This window comes from Etheostoma spectabile, chromosome 5, assembly GCF_008692095.1.
Source record: "Etheostoma spectabile isolate EspeVRDwgs_2016 chromosome 5, UIUC_Espe_1.0, whole genome shotgun sequence".
NCBI lineage: Eukaryota > Metazoa > Chordata > Actinopteri > Perciformes > Percidae > Etheostoma > Etheostoma spectabile.
Window position 1 is genome coordinate 14,218,682 of NC_045737.1, and position 7,084 is coordinate 14,225,765.

The following is a 7,084-nucleotide window of genomic DNA, read 5'->3' on the forward strand; positions in this document are numbered from 1 at the left end:
TATGCTAGTGCATCTGCCTGTGGCGATGGTATTGACGGACATATTTCCCACAGCTCCGTGTCACGGCGGGATCATCGCACATGATTACAGGGGGGATCAGCATGATCGGCTGTCGCTGATTTCACTGACATCTGTCGGTGAGGTGATACAAGCTGTGACAAGGATTGCCCCAGACATGAAATCTTGAGCGGCTGTTGAGCCACTGTGGCCGAGCTACAACGATAAAGCACCTACATGCAATGTTTACCTTCGGAATAAAATGAGAAAAACAATTCTTTGTCTACCTGCACAAGTCTCAGTCTTGTCTCTCTCAGTCGACTTTGCCGCATACTAGAGAAAATAACATTGACATGCATATTCAAAATGTTTTGTTTCATTGATTTGTGCAAGACAAACTGGCTGGAAATTCTGAATTCCAAAGATTTAACAATGTATAACTTCTTGACTTTAGCAAAGTTAAGTAGTCAGTGACAGTAATTCAAATTTATCTTTTTGATCAAATGAACTTGAAATATGTCAAAAGAAACAAAAATGAGTTTGAACATGGAATTAGTTGCCAAAAATAAAAAAAGATTACTTCACGAATGTCAGCATTTATCTTCCAAACCCCAAAAGTACAATTGTACTAAAAATTATGGTTGATTGTGAAAAATTATTATTGAAGTAGAAATAAACAAAACTGTAATCAAGTTCCTCTTATTATCTTTTTCCAGAGCTTTCAACCACTTCTTATGATCATTGGCAGATGGAGTTTGCTCAATTTTAATGAAGGTGGCTCACAGTTGTCATCATATGGTATTTACAGTACATGTATATCTGATAACAACTAAGCCATCTCATGACAACTGAGCAATCCACTAATGAAGACCATAGGATCAGTTGAAAGCTCCAGAAAAAAAACTAGTAACTTTAGTGACCTCATCTTTTTGACAAAAAGATAATGGTTGATCCAAAAAAAAGAAATCGTGTGTCATTGTTCTGCCACAGAAAACACACAAGAGTTTTAGGACTCCTGTGTCAAATACAATGAAAGCTTTCTTTCAGTTGGGAGAATTATCTGTAAATAATGATTGTCAGGTTTATTTTTCTTGTTAGAAAAAGTAAGAAGGTGTCCATGAACAGACACACATCACAGTCTGTAAAAAAAATAAAGAACTTGACCAGTGAGAGTGAAAGATGGCAGCAAAAGCAATTGACACATAATCCACTGATTGAGCGTCCTTTGCTAAAACCAATACAGTATCTGTCCAGCTTCAAAGATGGATTATTTCTCCCAGGGTAAGTAATTGCATGGTTCATAACAATGACATTCGGATTAAGGAATTCATTATGGGGTTGAAGCAGAGCACAGCTTGTATATAATTACATTTAAGTCCAAACCAAGAGATAAAAATCATTTCTTCAATATGGAGCGCTGGGACTGCTTTGATGTGATCCTCAACACAGCTAAATACTTTCTTTATTTCATCTTGGAGATTGGAGGGGAATTCTTAAACATATGGCTCAAATTGTTGGTAGTGGCTCGGTAGCGAGTCATCTGAGGCGGAAGCCTGAACCTTTTCTCATTTTTTGACGCAAGCTCCATCTTTGATTAAATGTCAGACTTCCACTGTCACATATGCTGGAAGAGAATCCTTTTTTCCCCTAGAGGATCCTTATTGGGCTTTTCCCAGAAAAAGAGTTCTAACCTGACCATGATGAAGACATTAAACATAATGCTGCCATTCTTGTAATAAAATCATCTTGGGAGGTTGCATTCCACAAATCAATTGACAGAAAAGCTTTTATTTCTGATTTAGTTAGAAAAAATGTGCTGCAGTGCATGCCTTTCTACCTCACTGTAATTGCAACATTTACATTTTTGTGTACAGAAGGGTTTTGTTGTAACTTTAATGTCCCATAATTGTCTTAAGAAGCTTTTCCATCCTGAGAAGAAAACTTATAGAAGAAAATATTTGAAGGTACTGAATCTCAACCTATCTCCAGCTTCAATCTATAAATCTGGCATTCAAACATCAATTAATTGCCTTATGTGCAGTTCAGGGATAAATTAAATTTAAAAAGTAATGCAGCATTTGTAAATTGTTATTATATAATATATATAATATCTGCAGCACTGACCACATTCTGTTGCGTCTAAAAAGTGTGTGATTACAATTTACCAATTAATCTCTCCATTTAACGGCTCGTTTCAACAAATAATGAACGAAGATTTAATCAGCATACATGGTTTAACAACAAACAAAGAGCTAAACTGCAAGTACAAATGTCACCACAGACAATAATAGTTGTTGAGAAGAGAAATACATTTATACGATTCAAGAAATTTGGGAATAAACACATTTATTAAACATGTCTAAAGTCATTTATAGTTGTTGGAGATTTTGATTTCAGCTTGGTGAGAAATGCAAAGCTAACTGTGAAGCTGAAGGCTTGTTTGGGGTTGTTTATTGCATATATGACCAGTCATTTACATGAATAATGTCACCACACTTTGCCACCAGAAGTGTTTATGACAGATTAGAGGCCAGCATCCAACTGCATTTTCATTCCAGTTATTTTTGTTTTAATGCATGTGTGAATCAATTAATTCTGTCATAAAAGGCCACCATAAACTGTGTGCAGAAGTTAATGAGTCCGGCATTACCACATCATTACACCAGCTGGCATAATGGAGCATGTGTTGTTTGTCATAATATATGCTGCCATGCTTAACAGTCATAAATTGTTTGGACTGGTAAGTTGTGTTTTTTGTTTAATGACAAAGACAAAATGTATGTACACTGAGATTACCATACTAACAGCAGGTTCGTACTTACATGTGTACACACAGGTGACTTTACAGCTGATGGGATTCATCTCTGATTTTAGGATTCCATACACAGCACTTGATATTTGTAGAGGTATTTAAAAAGCTCAAAAGGGGCTTTTTTGGAGATGCACTACTTAAATTATTATTTTTCTAAGCACCCAATAGCATCTCTTCCACATAAGGAGTCCATTTTCTCAACAAATAGAATTTCAATTAGGAAATGACTCGTTAGGGAACCTTCAGTGGTTCTATTGTGGTGCCTTTAAGTGTATTTCCCCAATTAATTCTTATTCTATTCAAATTGCAATTGTATTCATCCTAAAATGACAGTGTGTCCACTGTAGATATTTACATCAAAGTTCTGTGCTGTATGTCTCCCACTCATGAACATTACTGAACTTGTGTAGGCAAGTTGGTAACTTAACTTTAGCTCAATGTAAAACATAAAATAATTTGCGTTGTTATTAAATAATTACATTGAATCAAGTAAATCTGATGTGAAATTGTCTCTTGTATTGCTGAATGTATTGCTAAACACTTGTGAACACATCTCTTCTTTCAGGTATCTTTCCACAGGCCCTGAAAAACTCAGTAATCAAGCCACTCTTAAAAAGAACAACCTAGACAAGTCACTAATGAGCAACTATAGGCCAATATCAAACCTTCCGTTTTTAAGTAAAATCATGAAAAGTAGTCTTTCAACAACTCAACCATTCTTGTCACTAAATAACAGTTTTGATACCTTTCAGTCGGGTTTCCGACCACACACAGCACTGAAACGGCTCTTGTCAAAGTCTTTAATGACATCCACCTTAACACAGATAATGGCAAAATTTCAATCTTTGTATTACTTGATTCAGTGCTGCATTTGACACGGTCGACCATGCATACTACTAGACCGATGGAAAACTGCTGTGGCCTTTCTGGCTCAGTACTAAACTGGTTTGAACCTACCTAAAGAATAGGGATTACTTTGTGTCTATAGGTAATTATGCATCTGAGGTACAAATATGACGTGCGGAGTTCCGCAAGCTCCATCTGGGGCTCTTCTGTTAACATCTACATGCTTCCCCTGGCTCAGATTATGGAGAAAAACAAAATAGTTACATAGTTATGCGGACGACACACAAATTTACATAACCTTATCGCCAGGGGACTATAGTCAAATACAAAAACTGACTAAGGCATCGAACAAATAACGGCTGGATGTGCCAAACTTTCTGAAATTAAATGAAGGAAAAAATGAGGTGGTTGTTTTGGAGCAAGAGAGGAATGATTAAAAGTCTGCGCTCAGCTTCAAACAAAATGTTAAAAACAACAGACAAAGCCAGAAATCTTGGTGTAGTCATGGACTCAGACCTGAACTTTAACAGCCACATAAGACAATTACAAAGTCAGCCTACTATCCCCTTAAGAATATATCAAGGGTAAAGGAATTAGTGTCAACAGGATTTGGAAAAACTTGTCCATGCCTTTATCCTCAGTAGACGACTACTGTAACGGGGTCTTTACAGGTCTCCCAAAAAATCAATCAGACAGCTGCAGCGATTCAGAACGTGCTGCTCGAGTCCTCACTAAGACCAAGAGCTGGATCACACACTCCAGTTCTGAAGTCTTACAATGGCTGTGTCTCAAAGAATTGATTTCAAAGTACTCTTGCTAGTTTATAAATCACTAACGGTTTAGGTCCAAAATATATTGCTGATCTGCTACTACACTATGAACCCCAGACCTCTCAGGTCATTGGGACAGGTCTGCTTTCTGTCCCCAGAGTCAGAACTAACAGGGTGAAGCAGCTCAGTTTCTATGCTCCTCATATCTGGAATAAACTCCCAGAAACCTGTAGATCCGCTGCTACTCTCAGTTCTTTTAAATCAAGGCTGAAGACCTTTCTATTTGATGCTGCCTTTCTTTAAATGACTAATCATTTCTTTAAATTTCTTATGCTGCATGTAAATTTTTTCTTGGGTTTTATGTTTCTCTTTGTTTTTAACTGTCTATTCATGTGTTTTACGGTTTTAATGTTTTGATTTTAACTGTTTTTACTTGGTGTTATCTGTTAACTGATTTTGGGTAAAGCACTTTGACTGCCTGTTGCTTGAAATGTGCTATACAAATAAAGCTGCCTTGCCTTGCCTTGCTAATAATCACCACCCAACTTTTTATCTAGTTTTGGTTTTTTGACAGAGTGGTTGAGTCTAATGGCTCTCATCAGTGCTCCAAAAGAAGACAGGCAGACAAGCTGACTGTACGTTAACTGCTTGGCATCCAAATGGCAAAGTTAGTGACAAACTGGTGTGGAAAATGGAACCTCTAAGCACTAACAAGCCAGATATTTTTTTCCAGAAGTTGGCGGTGACCAAATAAGTGCTAAAGGGACTTTAAGAAACTTACATTCCATTCTATTGATCAGGTGGAAAGATGCACGACTTGATGAGCAGGTCCTGTGTTGTTCTGAGTCTGATTAAAGGTTGTTAGGATTGGGTCAATGGTCAACAGCTGCGGCACTGCCTGGACGTTGACGTTGGGGGCTTAAAACACCATCAAGCCCCTCGTACTCTGCAACAGACTAGCTATCAGTGCTTACCTAGGTACTGTGCATGTGTAAACAGAAGTGCAATGACTCTAAAATGTCGCTAAAACAGAGAGCTCAACACATAGGGTGAAAAGAGGAGCTGCAGCAATGTGGAGTACATCAAAAAAAATAAACCACATAAACCTATTCTGGTACAACCTCTAAATACAACTATGAACCTGAAAAGGATCATAATATGATCACTTTAAGTTAGGAATGCATGAAAAAGAACTACGTAACCAGTACAAATAAAAAGTAAAACTTTGAGTATTAATCTCACATGTAAAGACAATAAGACTGAACCTACAGAGGAAATGCTCCAAAGTTCAAATGCATCCTAACTGTCAACTGTTAATCCTGGGTGGTGCAGATAACCAGCATTTCCAGCCCACTAACAATTTGCTCAGTCGACCTTCCCACCATAAAGGTTGGTTAAAAATGCATCACAGGGAGTGCCACTCATGCAGCACATGTTTCATTCAATCAAAAGCCGCACAAAATGTGCCTCCATCCATCGTCTTATAAACAGTCTGCAGCACAGCGAGGGGAAGGAGCCTGGCCTGTCTCAAGGTCACCGGGCCCTTCACCACTGTGGCATGATGGGTAGCTCCTGCCCGTGCCAGGCAGCCAGCCAGCCAGGAACTGCCTAAGTTTGCCTGGCCAGCCTTACCTTGACTGAAAGGAAGGAGGAAGGCACCGGCGCCCCCCTGCCGCTCGGTAACTGGTACCAAATGGTGCCTCCCCTCTGGGGTCCTGACCTGCGAGCAGGCAGAGTCCCAGGACACCTCCGAGCCGAGCTGGAGGATCGTCAGACAGCTGTCTTCTGTCAGTGGGCCTGTGGACCTAGAATATCATCTTTTTCTGCACACACACAGTCCTTTAGCAGGAGCCTTGGTGTAAAACCAGGGATGTACAGGACTGAAAAAAAATATCAGCACTGATATTTTGGGTTACAGTCACAATGCAAGTGAAATGCTGTGATCCAGAAATATGGGAAATAAACACAAACTCAGAATTGTGTAGGAAGGCCTACTGTACACTGTGAACAAGGCTGTGGCGTGTGACTTAAAGGGCACAATGTTAAAATGATGCATTAGCACAAAAAGGGTTAATGCATCTGGTCTTAGGAGTACAATATCTAAAAAGGGCCAGAAACTAAATTGAATAAAAAAAAAAAAAAAATGAGCCACTGAATTGTCTATTTAAAAGATCAAGCAAATAGTTTCTGTCCAAGAGCAAACATGCGCAGTTGACTTTCCCTACTTAAATAAAAAGGTTAAAAACATAATCACATTGAGCTCTATGAGTCCAGGTAATCTCTTTAAATCTGTCTGTACGGTGAATGTGAAACGCTTTTGTGAAACAACAATAAATCCTCTTTTAATTCTCTTGAGTCAAGTCTCACATCTTTTTTAAATAAATTACAGAAGACATAGACAGTCAAACTATTTCCTGTTCTACTACCTCTGAAGCCAGCAAGGCTCTGAGGAACAATGTTATATGGATCTTGATGGGGAGAAGCTGCATAATTAATTTGTATATTCTAGCATGACAGATGTTTGATTTTGGCCGTAAAAGTAATTAATAAGAGAGTGGAGGGAGAGGCAGATTGCTGGAAGATTATTTATGAAGACTCCTCACGGAGCACGTTGGAGTTGGGGGGGTGAGAGGCTGTGTGTGTGTGTGTGTGTGTGTGT

General features: G+C 38.7%; 2 long non-coding RNA genes across 4 annotated transcripts in view; one reads left to right on the plus strand and one right to left on the minus strand.

Moving 5' to 3' along the window:
• LOC116688840 (uncharacterized) overlaps positions 1 to 7,084 on the minus strand; it is a 78,599-nt gene that overhangs the window by 48,795 nt on the left and 22,720 nt on the right. The window lies entirely within an intron of this gene.
• The window catches only part of LOC116688842 (uncharacterized), a 20,803-nt gene that overhangs the window by 13,047 nt on the left and 672 nt on the right, over positions 1 to 7,084 (plus strand). The gene's annotated exons all lie outside the window — the stretch shown is intronic.